The following is a 21,182-nucleotide window of genomic DNA, read 5'->3' as shown; positions in this document are numbered from 1 at the left end:
CAAATTCTGCGTTGGATACATACATTATAAGCTGAGCTGTGAATTTTTTGTCTACAAATATACAATTGAGTATGCAAATGTATTAGCCGTGTAAAAACTAATATAAGTACAAATTCTGAAGTTGATACATGAATTATTAGCTGAGTTGTGAACTTTTTGTTTACAAATTTACAATTGAGTATGCAAATGTATTAGCCATGTAAAAACTAATATAATTACAAATTCTGAAGTGGATATATGCATTATTATCTGAGTTGTGAAGTTTTTGTTTACAAATTTCATTATTAGCTGAGATGTGAACTTTTTGTTTACAAATTTACAATTGAGTATGCAAATGTATAAGCCGTGTAAAAACTTATATAAGTACAAATTGTGCCGTGGATACAGGCATTATTAGCTGAGTTATGAATTTTTTGTCTACAAATTTACAATTGAGTATGCAAATGTATTAGCCGTGTAAAAACTAATATAAATACAAATTCTGAAGTGGATACATGAATTAATAGCTGAGTTGTGAACTTTTTGTTTACAAATTTACAATTGAGTATGCAAATGTATTAGCCGTGTAAAAACTAATCTAAATACAAATTCTGAAGTGGATACATGAATTATAAGCTGAGCTGTGAATTTTTTGTCTACAAATTTACAATTGAGTATGCAAATGTATTAGCCGTGTAAAAACTAATATAAATACTAAATCTGAAGTGGATACAGGCATTATTAGCTGAGTTGTGAACTTTTTGTCTACAGATTTACAATTGAGTATGCAAATGTATTAGCCATGTAAAAACTAATATAAATACAAATTCTGAAGTGGATATATGCATTATTATCTGAGTTGTGAAGTTTTTGTTTACAAATTTCATTATTAGCTGAGATGTGAACTTTTTGTTTACAAATTTACAATTGAGTATGCAAATGTATAAGCCATGTAAAAACTAATATAAGTACAAATTCTGAAGTGGATACATGAATTATAAGCTGAGCTGTGAATTTTTTGTCTACAAATTTACAATAAAAACTAATATAAGTACAAATTCTGCCGTGGATACATGCATTATAAGCTGAGCTGTGAATTTTTTGTCTACAAATTTACAATTGAGTATGCAAATGTATTAGCCGCGTAAAAACTAATATAAATACTAAATCTGAAGTGGATACAGGCATTATTAGCTGAGTTGTGAACTTTTTGTTTACAAATTTACAATTGAGTATGCAAATGTATTAGCCATGTAAAAACTAATATAAATACAAATTCTGAAGTGGATATATGCATTATTATCTGAGTTGTGAAGTTTTTGTTTACAAATTTCATTATTAGCTGAGATGTGAACTTTTTGTTTACAAATTTACAATTGAGTATGCAAATGTATAAGCCGTGTAAAAACTAATATAAGTACAAATTCTGCCGTGGATACATGCATTATAAGCTGAGCTGTGAATTTTTTGTCTACAAATTTACAATTGAGTATTGTAGTAGCCAAGAGGCAGGTGCTCACTAGATACTGTGGGTTTTCTAGTGTACAATCGGATCGGTATTTGTGCACTTCTTGCTATGCTCGGTTCAAAGCTCGTCGGATATGGCGTGGGCCTTCCTCACCGATTATAAGTCACACCCTTTCACTACTGTAATAAAAGTTTAAGTGCACATTCTGTAAAATAAATGATTGGTCAACGGTTGAATTAATCGGACGTACGGACGGACCCTAAAGAGTAGGTATAAGAGAGGAACACTCGCGTTGTGGGTGGCTGAGGTGTCATCCGCCCCCACGTCTTTACCCTCCCTGCCGTGGTAAACTCTGATAAATTAAGTGTTACCCCTTAACTAAGTTCATCTTTTCGATCTTAGCTCATTCTAAAGTAATTCGACATCCACTTGCTGTATTAACATAGACCAAAGATATACGTTTTTACTCCATTATTATTTCGTTAAACTTCAGGATAATTCATAATTCTGTCCTTATAATTATTAATCATTTTCTTAATTTATCTAATCCCTAGATATTTATCTCTACGTTAATTGAAATTTATGTAAACAAACGCGTAATTATGCGGCCCGCTTAGGATCCCGTTTAAATTATACATACGATCGATATATATATATATACAGAATAAATCAAATGTGCGGCCTTTGTGCCGATTTACTTTCGATATGCTGACTTACGCTCAGATCCTCCGCTGCTGGTTCGTTGGGCCCATCGAAGTTGCAGGTGCTGATGGCTGTTAGTTGGAAAGTTCAGAAACGATATTTAAATGGGACGCTCGCGTTCGCATTCACATATTACGCTAAACGGCAGAAAAGCAACAACAATATCAGTTACTTTCTATCTAACGTTACGCATTACTCTAAATTTAATCGATCAAAAAACTTTTTTACATCCTTCGGGTTTCTGGGATCATCCAGCGGGAGCGCGCTGCTCACCGCGACGCGCCTCCAACTTCTTCGACAGGTCACATGCCTTCCGCTCAAGCGAGCTCTCTATCCGGCTGCGCCTGCTCCTGCCTAGTCTCCGCTCAGCTGCCTTAGCTGCACCTCCACTGTTCCTACTGGCTTATGCTCGAAAAGGTAATGCTTAGCCGCTGTCCATACAGCCGAATCGCCTTAGTTGGGGCTGCACGAGGCCGGTTACATTACTCCGAGAACTCAGACACAGGCCGCCTCTGGTCTGACTCTTGGAGATTTCTCGCTCCCGGTTTAGTGCGGTCGCACTCGGATCGCTATAGCTCCTTGGCAGCCGACGTGGCAAAGCAGAGGTTCCCAAAAAGTAGGGTTACGCGCACGTGCTGCGTTGGCCGCACGTCGACGTCTCTGCCGCCGTAGGGCCTCCGAAAAGTTAGGTTATGGCCGCTCGGTCGCACAGCGTTGGGCTGCACGTCGACGTCGCTGCCGCCGTAGGGCTTCCAAAGAGTAGGGTTATGGCCGCTCGGTTGCACCGCGCCGCCTTGTTCGCTGATCGCCAACTTTTGCCGCGTGTGGCTGCCACGCCGGCGATACGCCACGCTTAGCGAAGGACGTAAGAGCCGTCGCCTAGCGCCAAACTAGCCCTGCACAACAAAAGGGTTAACTACACTATAAACTCTGCCGTTCCGTAGTTAATATTTACCCGTTCTCACTCGTGCACAACACTTATTAAGTTTTGTCACTGGTCTCTTGCTGGCACTTTACTATTAATTCGATTGAAACTGTATAATCCACGTGCCGGAATTATTATAGTAAAAATGATCTACGATGCGTGTGCTTTGCTCTGGTTTTCAATTTCAAGTGAGCGAGCGTCACAAAATTTCTCTACACGCAGCGTGCCTTGCATAGCAAACGAGCCAAAAGCTACGGGACTTTTCCCAAATCCTCTCTCGCGCTCTCGATGCTCGCGAGCGAAGGACTGGAGGAAGGAAAAATAAGCAAAAAATCGTACGATTTCGCTAGCGCTGCGAATGCAGGTAGAAGAAAAACGGCATGTTCTGGAAGGCGCTACCCTACACTCTAGTCGCGGCATATGCGTTTCGATGGGTCGGTTCTATCATTTAAACTTACGATTACACTTATTTATATTTTCCTATTTGTTTTCTCTGCCCTTACCCTCTGACCCCTACACCACAGTTAACTCATCGAGAGTCCTACTCGAAGAGGTTTTAACTGAAAAAGGTCAGACAAGAATCGTTCTAGCTCTTTATGTCTTTCAGGTGATACACCCCTAAGGATTTCCCGACATCGTTTTCTAATTCATAGTAAATATGGCTAAGCCTCTTAGTAACTGTCGCTTTCATAAAGACTGGAGCCAGCTTACTGTTGAATTGTTTAGCCGCATTGCTTTGCGCAAAACTACGGGCATACACAGTGTCACCGACTTTAAAACATGCTGAACGCGAGCGCAAATTATAAACTCTTGCATTGTTTTCATGCGTTTCCTTAATTTTCTTCTGTGCTTGACTACGTGCTAGCTGCATGACATCAGGCGTTTTCAACAAGGTATCATCCTGTAACGACCTAATGTTTCTTAGTAATTCATAGTCCTTTCCGTTCATGATCATATTTTGACCAAAACACAAATAATAAGGTGAAAATCCAGTGCTACGATGATTGTTCGCTCTTAAAGATGCGCTAATTTCGTCTATATTCCAATCCCAATCGGTATGATCAGTCCCGATATAAGCTCTTATGGCTGCCAGTACGGATCTATTTACTCGCTCGCTCGCGTTGGCTTGAGGAGAGTAAATGGCTGTACACACATGTGCTACGCCGAATCGCGTTAGGAAAGCCTTAAAATATCCAGATTTAAACTGTGATCCGTTGTCCGTTAGTATGGATTCCGGAACTCCGAATGTACAGAAGACGTATTTTACCAAAAAGTCGCAAATTCTATCAGAAGTAAACTTTCGTAATGGGTGCAAGAAGTGAAACTTCGTGAAGTGATCGACGATAATAAGCAGACCTATGTTACCGCTCTTGGATCGCGGATATGGTCCTAAGAGGTCCATATAAAGTTTCTGAAACGGTCTTTGGGAAGTTGTTGGATTCCCCATTGGTGGTCTTAATATTTGATTAGGACTTTTGGTCGACTTGCAAACGCAACAGTTAGCTACGTAATCACGGATTTGGGTCACCATCCCAGGCCAAAATAAATAACGCTTCAATTTCTCAATCATTTTGGACATGCCTACATGAGCTGAATCTGGGGCATCGTGTGCTCGGTACAAGATTGCGTTTCGTAAGGCTGTCGGGACCCAGAGCTTCCAAGCATCCGCTGCTTGTAGTGCATCTCCCTTTGCAATCTCTGTTCGTTTGTATACAAATTTACCCGATATTTTCAGATCAGGCAATCTTGCTTGATTTGTTTGGATTTGGTCGATCAGGCTTAGGTATTCCTCCGAATCGAATTCGCTAGATGACAAATCAATGATTGGGCCTGCGTCTGTAACTTCCTCTAGGTTAGATTCTTCACGACGCGACAACGCATCCGCAACTACGTTCTGCGAGCCGCTTCTGTGCTTTATACTGAATGAGAAACCCTGCAGCTGGATTGACCATCTAGCCAATCGTCCTGACAGGTCTTTCTGCTTCATCAGCCACTGTAAGGACGCGTGATCTGTCACTACACAAAATTCCTGTCCCTCTACATAAGCACGAAACTTTTTAATCCCTCTAATCACTGCTAAGCACTCTAGTTCGGTCACAGAATAGTTTCGCTGTGCTTTCGTCAGCTTCTCTGACATGTACGCTATTGGTAACTCAACGCCGTCTTCATTTTCTTGGGCTAATACGCATCCAAGTCCATACAGACTAGCATCGCAAAGCAATATGAACTTATTATGAAAATCTGGGGTTCGTAACACAGGTGAGGAGGTTAGTTTCGACTTCACTAATTTAAATGCCTCTTCAGCTTCCGGATCCCAGCTAAACTTACGGTTCTTCTTAAGCAATTCTGTGAGTGGTAAGGTGATCGTAGCATAATTGTCTACGAATCGCCTATACCAGCCTGCTAGTCCTAGGAACCTGCGAAGTTGTTTGACTGTCGTCGGGATCGGAAATGTGTCGATTGCACTAACCTTGCCTGGATCGACTTTGATCTGTCCATACCCTATGATAAAGCCTAAGTATTTAATCTCGGTCATACAAAATTTCGACTTCGCTATGTTAACAGTTAAATTAGCTTGCCTCAACTTCATCACGATTTCTTCTAGCAACACCATGTGTGACTCGAAATCTTCCGACAGAATTAATAAATCGTCTAATGCCGAACGGCATTACTTTGTACTGATACAAAGGCCTGTTGGGGATCGTGAACGCTGTACACTGCCTGGACTTCTCCTCGAGTGGAATCTGCCAGAATGCGTGTTTCATATCGAGACCCGTTATGTAACGCGCTGGTGGCAATCTGCTAAGGATTCCGTCTACATGAGGGAGTGGATAGTCGTCTTTTATGGTTAGCTTGTTCACCTCCCTGGAGTCCAAACATAACCGAACTTTTTCTCCTCTCTTCACCAGCACGCAGTTACTGCTCCACGGGCTTCGAGATTCTTCGATCACGCCTAACGCTAACATATTCTCTACTTCGGCAAACATAAGTTTCTCCTTAGCTGGTGAGATGGGCCAATGCCTCTGTTTTAACGGCTTCGCTTGACCAACGTCTATGGAATGTTCAATTAGTTGAGTTCGACCTAATCCTTCTGACTCGTAAGAGGGAAGCTTAGAGATTACAGTCTCTAGCCTCTTCTGTTGCTCGATCGAAAGAACATGTGTTTTCGGGCTATCGTCCGGATCTTCGTCTCGCCCTACGTCAAGTTCAGCTACACTTCCGGTCTCTTCCATTATTTTGGACAATAGACCGAAGTCTCGCCAGAAATCAACTCCCAGATATATACCTTGCTCCAGCCCTGGAATCACAAAAAATTCGACTGGATGTGTACGATTTCGATAATTGATGTCTGCCACGAGTCTGCCTACGACTGGGCACTCGGAGTTATTCGCGGTTTTAATGCGACCTGAACATTTTCGTAAATTTGGGTTCTGAGCTAAGTCTCTGGCAGCGTTGCCTCCGATACAGCTTATCGTTGCTCCTGAATCGAGTAACGCCACATAGCGCTTACCCATTAAATCGATTTCCGTGTATAAACGGTTATCGGAATTCATAAAAACTGCTGCTATCAACTTTTTCCGGTTCTTTCGAACCTTGTTCCAAAATGATCGCGCTCTTAGTGTTGAACGTCCGGGTTTGTGAGTGTCAATACTGCTGCAAACGTCTGCGAATATTCTTCGTCTGGCTTCAGCGTACTGTGCTTCACGTATATGATACGGTTGGTTAACTTTTGCTGTGTTTGGGTGTACTTCTTGCAGATTTAAAACTTCACACGGTTCTGTCTGCGTACCACTACTGGATTTTAATGTTTCGGATGCGACGCGTGGATTTTGGCCGACGCATCCCTTTGTCGGTTTTCCGATGGTCTACAGTGCTGACAGTTCGGCTTAAAAGTGTTTTTGGCTCCGCATCCATAACAGAAGATGCTGCGAACTTCGAGACACTCGTCGAACCTATGGCCTATCTTATCGCAGTTCCAACATCTTATCTGATTAGTCTGTAGGGCTGACACATCTTCTAGACCTACATCCTCAGATTCCTGTTCTAGTTGAGCAATATAAGGTCGTGTTCCAACTTGGTTCTACCCTTGTTGCGGTCTATTCTGCTTACAAAACTGTTCGTGTGTTCGTATCTCTTCCCTTAAGGTGACTAAGGAATTTATGCGCAAATGCATCAACTCGTACCTCAGCGATGGCTTCGCATGTCGAATCAGCAGTTCAACTAACGACTGCTCTGAAAGTCGAGTACTCAAGCGCGAAACCAACTTTTCTATTTGGAATTGGTACTCTTCGGATGGTTCCCTGTCTGCTTGACGCCTACTATTGATAGATTCCCATATGTCCATGTCTGTATCCACATCTCGAAATTTCTGTCTAAATTCCCTGCAAAACTCTGCCCATGTAAAATTCGTACATGCTTGGTGGAATTTCCAATACCACTCATTCGCTTTGCCGGTAAAGAACAGATGTAGGTGATCACAAAGAAGCTGATGATCTCCGTTCAAGTTTTGTTGGGCTAGTGCTTGTACTCTGTACAGAAAATCCTCTGTCTGCAAGCCATCTTTGGCTCCATCAAATTTGATGTGCCAACTCTGGATAATACTGGGCACCTTCTCCGGCTGCACCGAAGTGTGCGACCTCTCAGAGTTTCTACTAGATTGTCGATTCCCTAATCTCTCGTTCTGCTCCCTGTTCGGTAAGTTCAATCCTGACCCTGGCTGAGTTTGACCTACTGCGAAAGCTTGTCCCTGTGTTACATTGTTCATGCTTCTCCTACTCGGGGATTGGGCATTCTGTTCGAGCTGCAAATTCGATATCTGTGATTGTATGAAAAGAGTCAAATCCTGCATAAGCTTCTGTTGCTGAGACTGCATTGCTGCTTGAACTACTCTACCTATTTCTTCGACACTCTCTGCTCTAGATGAATCGAGAATTGATGGTGTATTAGCGCTTCTATCGCGCTGCTGCGCCACGTTACTACGTTGCTGAGACCTAGTAACCATACCTCTGCGTTGCCCCAAACTTCGACCTCTTCTTGGTTCATTCCTGTTACGGCCTCGGTTTGTGATAAGACTGCTGCTGCCTTCGCCAGCGTCATATTCATCGGGTGCTCTTCCTGACTCGGATCTTTGTTCTGCATCTGCCAATTCGGCTAACAAGTTATTGTTCGATACTGACAACTGCTGCACCGTGCATGGTTGATTGCAAGTCGGACACGAGTTCGTTACTGACAAGTGATCTCTAATACATTGATGATGAAATCGATGATTACAAGGAGAAGCTGCTGTCAGATCGTTCACGCTTAAAGGTCGTGTGCATAGAATGCAAACGCTTTCGTCATTATTAGAAGAGGCTGCTAAATTCTCTAAGCTATGATGAATAGGCATTTTCTTCTTCTGTATCTGTTATTGGTTGCTTAATATTTTCAAATTATGGTCTTTGTTTTTCCAGCTAGTTTCTGTCGAATACCTTCTTGCTGAGCGTTCTCTCCTAACCAACTCTATACTAATATTGTCTATATTGTTGCGGCTTTGTAGGTTTGTATTCGCTGTATTGGTCATCCATCGAAGTTCCTCCGACCACTTGATATTCCTAAATACGCGTACAGTACCTTTTGCCAGTAGTCTAAACTGTCGCCTTTGGATAGTATTCTGCGCTCGGTTAGCACTGGTCGATAGTACCACGAAGTTTTGATAACATATCGCTATTCCAAGCTACTAATTCCGAATTCGCTTCCCTCTACCTATTGAACGGGAGTTTGATCCACCTAACTAATTTCAGGCTCGAGTTTTTGCGCCTGTGAGTGGGTTCGTTGCGGTCGCCTTGATCCGTAAGATCTCGAATCGAAGACGCAATTCCGGCTAAGAAGTTCTCAACTCGCAACTAGCAGATCTCTAGTATGAAATAGTAACAATTTCTGCTGATTAAATTAATTACAAAAAAATTCTTTTGGATGGATAGTCGAGCATTTTCATGGGCTAAAACCACTCGAGGGTCCTGCACCTAAAACAATAGGTATTTGCGGCTCCTGCGAGTTGCACTATAGCTTGATATTCTTCTTCCTCTTATTTCTCAAATGCAGATAACGGTCTTTGGCCCCACGTTGGGCGCCATTTTATTTATGTAGTAGCCAAGAGGCAGGTGCTCACTAGATACTGTGGGTTTTCTAGTGTACAATCGGATCGGTATTTGTGCACTTCTTGCTATGCTCGGTTCAAAGCTCGTCGGATATGGCGTGGGCCTTCCTCACCGATTATAAGTCACACCCTTTCACTACTGTAATAAAAGTTTAGGTGCACATTCTGTAAACTAAATGATTGGTCAACGGTTGAATTAATCGGACGTACGGACGGACCCTGAAGAGTAGGTATAAGAGAGGAACACTCGCGTTGTGGGTGGCTGAGGTGTCATCCGCCCCCACGTCTTTACCCTCCCTGCCGTGGTAAACTCTGATAAATTAAGTGTTACCCCTTAACTAAGTTCATCTTTTCGATCTTAGCTCATTCTAAAGTAATTCGACATCCACTTGCTGTATTAACATAGACCAAAGATATACGTTTTTACTCCATTATTATTTCGTTAAACTTCAGGATAATTCATAATTCTGTCTCTTATAATTATTAATCATTTTCTTAATTTATCTAATCCCTAGATATTTATCTCTACGTTAATTGAAATTTATGTAAACAAACGCGTAATTATGCGGCCCGCTTAGGATCCCGTTTAAATTATACATACGATCGATATGTATATATATACAGAATAAATCAAATGTGCGGCCTTTGTGCCGATTTACTTTCGATATGCTGACTTACGCTCAGATCCTCCGCTGCTGGTTCGTTGGGCCCATCGAAGTTGCAGGTGCTGATGGCTGTTAGTTGGAAAGTTCAGAAACGATATTTAAATGGGACGCTCGCGTTCGCATTCACATATTACGCTAAACGGCAGAAAAGCAACAACAATATCAGTTACTTTCTATCTAACGTTACGCATTACTCTAAATTTAATCGATCAAAAAACTTCTTTACATCCTTCGGGTTACTGGGATCATCCAGCGGGAGTGCGCTGCTCACCGCGACGCGCCTCCAACTTCTTCGACAGGTCACATGCCTGCCGCTCAAGCGAGCTCTCTATCCGGCTGCGCCTGCTCCTGCCTAGTCTCCGCTCAGCTGCCTTAGCTGCACCTCCACTGTTCCTACTGGCTTATGCTCGAAAAGGTAATGCTTAGCCGCTGTCCATACAGCCGAATCGCCTTAGTTGGGGCTGCACGAGGCCGGTTACATTACTCCGAGAACTCAGACACAGGCCGCCTCTGGTCTGACTCTTGGAGATTTCTCGCTCCCGGTTTAGTGCGGTCGCACTCGGATCGCTATAGCTCCTTGGCAGCCGACGTGGCAAAGCAGAGGTTCCCAAAAAGTAGGGTTACGCGCACGTGCTGCGTTGGCCGCACGTCGACGTCTCTGCCGCCGTAGGGCCTCCGAAAAGTTAGGTTATGGCCGCTCGGTCGCACAGCGTTGGGCTGCACGTCGACGTCGCTGCCGCCGTAGGGCTTCCAAAGAGTAGGGTTATGGCCGCTCGGTTGCACCGCGCCGCCTTGTTCGCTGATCGCCAACTTTTGCCGATCACGCCGATCACGCCGGCGATACGCCACGCTTAGCGAAGGACGTAAGAGCCGTCGCCTAGCGCCAAACTAGCCCTGCACAACAAAAGGGTTAACTACACTATAAACTCTGCCGTTCAGTAGTTAATATTTACCCGTTCTCACTCGTGCACAACACTTATTAAGTTTTGTCACTGGTCTCTTGCTGGCACTTTACTATTAATTCGATTGAAACTATATAATCCACGTGCCGGAATTATTATAGTAAAAATGATCTACGATGCGTGTGCTTTGCTCTGGTTTTCAATTTCAAGTGAGCGAGCGTCACAAAATTTCTCTACACGCAGCGTGCCTTGCATAGCAAACGAGCCAAAAGCTACGGGACTTTTCCCAAATCCTCTCTCGCGCTCTCGATGCTCGCGAGCGAAGGACTGGAGGAAGGAAAAATAAGCAAAAAATCGTACGATTTCGCTGGCGCTGCGAATGCAGGTAGAAGAAAAACGGCATGTTCTGGAAGGCGCTACCCTACACTCTAGTCGCGGCATATGCGTTTCGATGGGTCGGTTCTATCATTTAAACTTACGATTACACTTATTTATATTTTCCTATTTGTTTTCTCTGCCCTTACCCTCTGACCCCTACAGTATGCAAATGTATTAGCCGTGTAAAAACTAATATAAATACTAAATCTGAAGTGGATACAGGCATTATTAGCTGAGTTGTGAATTTTTTGTCTACAAATTTACAATTGAGTATGCAAATGTATTAGCCGTGTAAAAACTAATATAAGTACAAATTCTGAAGTGGATTCAGGCATTATAAGCTGATTTGTGAACTTTTTGTTTTTAAATTTACAATTGAGTATGCAAATGTATTAGCCGTGTAAAAACTAATATAAACACAAATTCTGAAGTGGATACATGCATTATTAGCTGAGCTGTGAACTTTTTGTCTACAAATTTACAATTGAGTATGCAAATGTATTAGCCGTGTAAAAACTAATATAAACACAAATTCTGAAGTGGATATATGCACTATTATCTGAGTTGTGAACTTTTTGTTTACAATTTTAGAATTGAGCATGCAAATGTATTAGCCGTGTAAAAACTAATATAAATACAAATTCTGAAGTGGATACATGAATTATTAGCTGAGTTGTGAACTTTTTGTTTACAAATTTACAATTGAGTATGCAAATGTATTAGCCGTGTTAAAACTAATATAAGTACAAATTCTGCCGTGGATACATGCATTATTAGCTGAGCTGTGAATTTTTTGTCTACAAATTTACAATTGAGTATGCAAATGTATTAGCCGTGTAAAAACTAATATAAGTACAAATTCTGAAGTTGATACATGAATTATTAGCTGAGTTGTGAACTTTTTGTTTACAAATTTACAATTGAGTATGCAAATGTATTAGCCATGTAAAAACTAATATAATTACAAATTCTGAAGTGGATATATGCACTATTATCTGAGTTGTGAACTTTTTGTTTACAATTTTAGAATTGAGCATGCAAATGTATTAGCCGTGTAAAAACTAATATAAATACAAATTCTGAAGTGGATACATGAATTATAAGCTGAGCTGTGAATTTTTTGTCTACAAATTTACAATTGAGTATGCAAATGTATTAGCCGTGTAAAAACTAATATAAATACTAAATCTGAAGTGGATACAGGCATTATTAGCTGAGTTGTGAACTTTTTGTCTACAGATTTACAATTGAGTATGCAAATGTATTAGCCATGTAAAAACTAATATAAATACAAATTCTGAAGTGGATATATGCATTATTATCTGAGTTGTGAAGTTTTTGTTTACAAATTTCATTATTAGCTGAGATGTGAACTTTTTGTTTACAAATTTACAATTGAGTATGCAAATGTAAAAGCCGTGTAAAAACTAATATAAGTACAAATTCTGCCGTGGATACATGCATTATAAGCTGAGCTGTGCATTTTTTGTCTACAAATTTACAATTGAGTATGCAAATGCATTAGCCGTGTAAAAACTAATATAAATACTAAATCTGAAGTGGATACAGGCATTATTAGCTGAGTTGTGAACTTTTTGTTTACAAATTTACAATTGAGTATGCAAATGTATTAGCCATGTAAAAACTAATATAAATACAAATTCTGAAGTGGATATATGCATTATTATCTGAGTTGTGAAGTTTTTTTTTACAAATTTCATTATTAGCTGAGATGAGAACTTTTTGTTTACAAATTTACAATTGAGTATGCAAATGTATAAGCCATGTAAAAACTAATATAAGTACAAATTCTGCCGTGGATACATGCATTATAAGCTGAGCTGTGAATTTTTTGTCTACAAATTTACAATTGAGTATGCAAATGTATTAGCCGTGTAAAAACTAATATAAATACTAAATCTGAAGTGGATACAGGCATTATTAGCTGAGTTGTGCATTTTTTGTCTACAAATTTACAATTGAGTATGCAAATGTATTAGCCGTGTAAAAACTAATATAAGTACAAATTCTGAAGTGGATTCAGGCATTATAAGCTGATTTGTGAACTTTTTGTTTTTAAATTTATAATTGAGTATGCAAATGTATTAGCCGTGTTAAAACTAATATAAACACAAATTCTGAAGTGGATACATGCATTATTAGCTGAGCTGTGAACTTTTTGTCTACAAATTTACAATTGAGTATGCAAATGTATTAGCCGTGTAAAAACTAATATAAATACAAATTCTGAAGTTGATACATGAATTATTAGCCGAGTTGTGAACTTTTTGTTTACAAATTTACAATTGAGTATGCAAATGTATTAGCCATGTAAAAACTAATATAAATACAAATTCTGAAGTGGATATATGCACTATTATCTGAGTTGTCAACTTTTTGTTTACAATTTTAGAATTGAGCATGCAAATGTATTAGCCGTGTAAAAACTAATATAAATACAAATTCTGCCGTGGATACATGCATTATAAGCTGAGCTGTGAATTTTTTGTCTACAAATTTACAATTGAGTATGCAAATGTATTAGCCGTGTAAAAACTAATATAAATACTAAATCTGAAGTGGATACAGGCATTATTAGCTGAGTTGTGAATTTTTTGTCTACAAATTTACAATTGAGTATGCAAATGTATTAGCCGTGTAAAAACTAATATAAGTACAAATTCTGAAGTGGATTCAGGCATTATAAGCTGATTTGTGAACTTTTTGTTTTTAAATTTACAATTGAGTATGCAAATGTATTAGCCGTGTAAAAACTAATATAAGTACAAATTCTGAAGTTGATACATGAATTATTAGCTGAGTTGTGAACTTTTTGTTTACAAATTTACAATTGAGTATGCAAATGTATTAGCCATGTAAAAACTAATATAAATACAAATTCTGAAGTGGATACAGGCATTATTAGCTGAGCTGTGAACTTTTTGTTTACAAATTTACAATTGAGTATGCAAATGTATTAGCCTTGTAAAAACTAATATAAATACAAATTCTGAAGTGGATACAGGCATTATTAGCTGAGCTGTGAACTTTTTGTTTACAAATTTACAATTGAGTATGCAAATGTATTAGCCGTGTAAAAACTAATATAAATACAAATTCTGAAGTGGATACATGAATTATTAGCTGAGTTGTGAACTTTTTGTTTACAAATTTACAATTGAGTATGCAAATGTATTAGCCGTGTTAAAACTAATATAAGTACAAATTCTGCCGTGGATACATGCATTATAAGCTGAGCTGTGAATTTTTTGTCTACAAATTTACAATTGAGTATGCAAATGTATTAGCCGTGTAAAAACTAATATAAGTACAAATTCTGAAGTTGATACATGAATTATTAGCTGAGTTGTGAACTTTTTGTTTACAAATTTACAATTGAGTATGCAAATGTATTAGCCATGTAAAAACTAATATAATTACAAATTCTGAAGTGGATATATGCACTATTATCTGAGTTGTGAACTTTTTGTTTACAATTTTAGAATTGAGCATGCAAATGTATTAGCCGTGTAAAAACTAATATAAATACAAATTCTGAAGTGGATACATGAATTATAAGCTGAGCTGTGAATTTTTTGTCTACAAATTTACAATTGAGTATGCAAATGTATTAGCCGTGTAAAAACTAATATAAGTACAAATTCTGCCGTGGATACATGCATTATAAGCTGAGCTGTGAATTTTTTGTCTACAAATTTACAATTGAGTATGCAAATGTATTAGCCGTGTAAAAACTAATATAAATACTAAATCTGAAGTGGATACAGGCATTATTAGCTGAGTTGTGCATTTTTTGTCTACAAATTTACAATTGAGTATGCAAATGTATTAGCCGTGTAAAAACTAATATAAGTACAAATTCTGAAGTGGATTCAGGCATTATAAGCTGATTTGTGAACTTTTTGTTTTTAAATTTACAATTGAGTATGCAAATGTATTAGCCGTGTTAAAACTAATATAATTACAAATTCTGAAGTGGATATATGCACTATTATCTGAGTTGTGAACTTTTTTTTTACAATTTTACAATTGAGCATGCAAATGTATTAGCCGTGTAAAAACTAATATAAATACAAATTCTGAAGTTGATATATGAATTATTAGCTGAGTTGTGAACTTTTTGTTTACAAATTTACAATTGAGTATGACAAAGTATTAGTCATGTAAAAACTAATATAATTACAAATTCTGAAGTGGATATATGCACTATTATCTGAGTTGTCAACTTTTTGTTTACAATTTTAGAATTGAGCATGCAAATGTATTAGCCGTGTAAAAACTAATATAAATACAAATTCTGAAGTGGATACATGAATTATTAGCTGAGTTGTGAACTTTTTGTTTACAAATTTACAATTGAGTATGCAAATGTATTAGCCATGTAAAAACTAATATAATTACAAATTCTGAAGTGGATATATGCATTATTAGCTGAGATGTGAACTTTTTGTTTACAAATTTACAATTGAGTATGCAAATGTATTAGCCGTGTTAAAACTAATATAAGTACAGATTCAGACGTGGATACATGCATTATTAGCTGAGTTGTGAACTTTTTGTCTACAAATTTACAATTGAGCATGCAAATGTATTAGCCGTGTAAAAACTAATATAAATACAAATTCTGAAGTGGATACATGCATTATTAGCTGAGTTGTGAACTTTTTGTTTACAAATTTACAATTGAGTATGCAAATGTATTAGCCTTGTAAAAACTAATATAAATACAAAATACAGGCATTATTAGCTGCGCTGTGAATTTTTTGTTTACAAATTTACAATTGAGTATGCAAATTTATTAGCCATGTAAAAACTAATATAATTACAAATTCTGAAGTGGATATATGCACTATTATCTGAGTTGTGAACTTTTTTTTTACAATTTTACAATTGAGCATGCAAATGTATTAGCCGTGTAAAAACTAATATAAATACAAATTCTGAAGTGGATACATGAATTATTAGCTGAGTTGTGAACTTTTTGTTAACAAATTTACAATTGAGTATGCAAATGTATTAGCCATGTAAAAACTAATATAATTACAAATTCTGAAGTGGATATATGCACCATTATCTGAGTTATGAACTTTTTGTTTACAATTTTACAATTGAGCATGCAAATGTATTAGCCGTGTAAAAACTAATATAAATACAAATTTTGAAGTGAATGCATTATTATTTGAGTTGTGACCTTTTTGTTTACAAATTTACAATTGAGTATGCAAATGAATTAGCCCTGTAAAAACTAATATAAGTACAAATTCTGCCGTGGATACATGCATTATTACCTGAGTTGTGAACTTTTTGTTTACAAATTTCATTATTAGCTGAGATGTGAACTTTTTGTTTACAAATTTACAATTGAGTATGCAAATGTATTAGCCATGTAAAAACTAATATAAATACAAATTCTGAAGTGGATACAGGCATTAATAGCTGAGTTGTGAACTTTTTGTTTACAAATTTACAATTGAGTATGCAAATGTATTAGCCTTGTAAAAACTAATATAAATACAAATTCTGCCGTGGATACATGCATTATTAGCGGAGTTGTGAACTTTTTGTTTACAAATTCACAATTGAGTATGCAAATGTATTAGCCGTGTAAAAACTATACACATTCTTAAGTGGATACATGCATTATTAGCTGAGTTGTGAACTTTTTGTTTACAAATTTACAATTGAGTATACAAATGTATTAGCCGTGTAAAAACGAATATTAATACAAATTCTGAAGTGGATACAGGCATTATTAGCTGAGTTGTGAACTTTTTGTTTACAAATTTACAATTGAGTATGCAAATGTATTAGCCTTGTAAAAACTAATATAAGTACAAATTCTGCCGTGGATACATGCATTATTACCTGAGTTGTGAACTTTTTGTTTACAAATTTCATTATTAGCTGAGATGTGAACTTTTTGTTTACAAATTTACAATTGAGTATGCAAATGTAGTAGCCGTAAAAAACTATTATAAATACAAATTCTGAAGTGGATACAGACATTATTAGCTGAGCTGTGAACTTTTTGTTTTCAAATTTACAATTGAGTATGCAAATGTATTAGCCGTGTAAAAACTATTATAAATACAAATTCTGAAGTGGATATATGCATTATTATCTGAGTTGTGAACTTTTTGTTTACCAATTTACAATTGAGTATGCAAATGAATAAGCCTTCTAAAAACTAATATAAGTACAAATTCTGCCGTGGATACCTGCATTATTAGCGGAGTTGTGAACTTTTTGTTTACAAATTTACAATTGAGTATGCATATGTATTAGCCATGTAAAAACTAATATAAATACAAATTCTGAAGTGAATACAGGCATTATTAGCTGAGTTGTGAACTTTTTGTTTACAAATTTACAATTGAGTATGCAAATGTATTAGCCTTGTAAAAACTAATATAAATACAAATTCTGAAGTGGATACATGAATTATTAGCTGAGTTGTGAACTTTTTGTTTACAAATTTATACCTAAGTATGCAAATGTATTAACCTTGTAAAAACTAATATAAATACAAATTCTGAAGTGGATACATGCATTATTAGCTGAGTTGTGAACTTTTTGTTTACAATTTTACAATTGAGTATGCAAATGTATTAGCCATGTAAAAACTAATATAATTACAAATTCTGAAGTGGATATATGCACTATTATCTGAGTTGTGAACTTTTTGTTTACAAATTTACAATTGAGTATGCAAATGTATTAACCTTGTAAAAATTAATATAAATACAAATTCTAAAGTGGATACATGCATTATTAGCTGAGTTGTGAACTTTTTGTTTACAAATTTACAATTGAGTATGCAAATGTATTAGCCTTGTAAAAACTAATATAAATACAAATTCTGAAGTGAATACAGGCATTATTAGCTGAGTTGTGAACTTTTTGTTTACAAATTTACAATTGAGTATGCAAATGTATTAGCCTTGTAAAAACTAATATAAATACAAATTCTGAAGTGGATACATGAATTATTAGCTGAGTTGTGAACTTTTTGTTTACAAATTTATACCTAAGTATGCAAATGTATTAACCTTGTAAAAACTAATATAAATACAAATTCTGAAGTGGATACATGCATTATTAGCTGAGTTGTGAACTTTTTGTTTACAATTTTACAATTGAGTATGCAAATGTATTAGCCATGTAAAAACTTATATAATTACAAATTCTGAAGTGGATATATGCACTATTATCTGAGTTGTGAACTTTTTGTTTACAAATTTACAATTGAGTATGCAAATGTATTAACCTTGTAAAAATTAATATAAATACAAATTCTGAAGTGGATTCAGGCATTATTAGCTGAGTTGTGAACTTTTTGTTTACAAATTCACAATTGAGTATGCAAATGTATTAGCCTTGTAAAAACTAATATAATTACAAATTCTGAAGTGGATTCAGGCATTATTAGCTGAGTTGTGAACTTTTTGTTTACAAATTCACAATTGAGTATGCAAATGTATTAGCCGTGTAAAAACTATACACATTCTTAAGTGGATACATGCATTATTAGCTGAGTTGTGAACTTTTTGTTTACAAATTTACAATTGAGTATACAAATGTATTAGCCGTGTAAAAACGAATATTAATACAAATTCTGAAGTGGATACAGGCATTATTAGCTGAGTTGTGAACTTTTTGTTTACAAATTTACAATTGAGTATGCAAATGTATTAGCCTTGTAAAAACTAATATAAGTACAAATTCTGCCGTGGATACATGCATTATTACCTGAGTTGTGAACTTTTTGTTTACAAATTTCATTATTAGCTGAGATGTGAACTTTTTGTTTACAAATTTACAATTGAGTATGCAAATGTATTAGCCGTAAAAAAACTATTATAAATACAAATTCTGAAGTGGATACAGACATTATTAGCTGAGCTGTGAACTTTTTGTTTTCAAATTTACAATTGAGTATGCAAATGTATTAGCCGTGTAAAAACTATTATAAATACAAATTCTGAAGTGGATATATGCATTATTATCTGAGTTGTGAACTTTTTGTTTACAAATTTACAATTGAGTATGCAAATGAATAAGCCTTCTAAAAACTAATATAAGTACAAATTCTGCCGTGGATACATGCATTATTAGCGGAGTTGTGAACTTTTTGTTTACAAATTTACAATTGAGTATGCAAATGTATTAGCCGTGTAAAAACGAATATAAATACAAATTCTGCCGTGGATACAGGGATTATTAGCGGAGTTGTGAACTTTTTGTTTACAAATTTACAATTGAGTATGAAAATGTATTAACCATGTAAAAACTAATATAAATACAAATTCTGAAGTGAATACAGGCATTATTAGCTGAGTTGTGAACTTTTTGTTTACAAATTTACAATTGAGTATGCAAATGTATTAGCCTTGTAAAAACTAATATAAATACAAATTCTGAAGTGGATACATGAATTATTAGCTGAGTTGTGAACTTTTTGTTTACAAATTTATACCTAAGTATGCAAATGTATTAACCTTGTAAAAACAAATATAAATACAAATTCTGAAGTGGATACATGCATTATTAGCTGAGTTGTGAACTTTTTGTTTACAATTTTACAATTGAGTATGCAAATGTATTAGCCATGTAAAAACTAATATAATTACAAATTCTGAAGTGGATATATGCACTATTATCTGAGTTGTGAACTTTTTGTTTACAAATTTACAATTGAGTATGCAAATGTATTAACCTTGTAAAAACTAATATAAATACAAATTCTAAAGTGGATACATGCATTATTAGCTGAGTTGTGAACTTTTTGTTTACAAATTTACAATTGAGTATGCAAATGTATTAGCCTTGTAAAAACTAATATAATTACAAATTCTCAGTTTCACTCCGAGCTTCAAAGAGTAAAGACGTGCGACCGATCAAATCCCCAAGCGACAGCTTATCAGCAAGTAAATCTATATTTAGATCAATCAATTCGTGACTTATTCGCGCAAAGCGGTAAAAAACAACAAACACAAAGACTAAGTGAACCGAACCAATACTCTATAGGGCCCGAGCCCAACCATACCACGATGTCTCGACCACCCGACCGCCCTCTGACAACGAACAACACGATAACAAATGAAGCAAAATACATAATAATTAGTAGAACTGACAAAAAAACATTCGAGAACATTAACCCATTTATAATAAAAAAAAGTGGTAGACTTCACCTGTAATGGAACAGTCGAAACGTGCAAAAGAAACAGAGCAGGAACCCTCCTTATCAAAACAAAAAACATTCTACAAGCGCAGAAATTACTTAAATTAAAAATTTTCCATGACTTCCCAGTTAATGTCGAAGAACATAAAATACTTAATACCTCTAAAGGTGTCATCTACTCCAACGACCTGCGGAACATTGACGAAAAAGAAATATTAGAAGAAATGAAGCCACAAAATGTGATAGAAGTCCGTAAAATTCTAAAAAAAAACAACAACGAAACAACAGAAACTGGCTTAATTATTCTGACATTCTCCACAATTAACTTACCGGAAAAGATATGGATAGGTTATGAAGTCGTCCAAGTACGCCCATACATTCCACCACCAATGAGATGCTACAACTGTTTAAGATTTGGACACCCCACGACCTTTTGTAAAAGCGAACAAATTTGCGCCAACTGCTCCGAAAAAAAAAACACACGGACGAAAACAATATATGCACCAAAATAAAAACATGCATCAATTGCAAATACGAAGATGAAGAAATTAAACACCACAACGCAATGGACAAATCCTGCCCTGCCTTCATCAAGCAAAAGGAGCTTACTGCCATAAAAACACTCCAAAAAGTCGATCACAAAACAGCCCGCTACATCTACAACACTCGCCACATCCACCCACCGATCCCCTTCTCTCTGAAAGCCGCACTGCCATCACAAAAACCATCTACAAAAGAAACAACAACACATACTACTAAAGCTTCAACTACTAGCTCATCAACACCGATCAACACTACCAGACAAATCATCAACTACGACAGCTC

The 21,182-nt window shown here is 36.5% G+C and overlaps 2 long non-coding RNA genes across 2 annotated transcripts; both read right to left on the bottom strand.

Annotated features, from left to right (window-relative positions):
- Nucleotides 1-2,317: 2,317 nt before the first annotated feature.
- LOC121503120 (uncharacterized) lies at nt 2,318-8,498 on the bottom strand. The gene is made up of 2 exons (XR_005991297.2): nt 3,105-8,498; nt 2,318-3,045 (listed from the first exon to the last, which is right to left on the bottom strand). It is a non-coding gene; the product is annotated as an uncharacterized lncRNA (long non-coding RNA).
- A 1,543-nt stretch (nt 8,499-10,041) lies between these two features.
- On the bottom strand, nt 10,042-11,237 carry LOC138929304 (uncharacterized). Its single transcript, XR_011445712.1, has 2 exons — nt 10,829-11,237; nt 10,042-10,769 (listed from the first exon to the last, which is right to left on the bottom strand). It is a non-coding gene; the product is annotated as an uncharacterized lncRNA (long non-coding RNA).
- Nucleotides 11,238-21,182: the final 9,945 nt, after the last annotated feature.

The sequence above is a fragment of the Drosophila kikkawai genome, unplaced genomic scaffold, assembly GCF_030179895.1.
Source record: "Drosophila kikkawai strain 14028-0561.14 unplaced genomic scaffold, DkikHiC1v2 scaffold_124, whole genome shotgun sequence".
Taxonomy (NCBI): domain Eukaryota; kingdom Metazoa; phylum Arthropoda; class Insecta; order Diptera; family Drosophilidae; genus Drosophila; species Drosophila kikkawai.
Note: the sequence above shows the minus strand (reverse complement) of the source record. Positions and strands in the feature narration are given on the sequence as shown.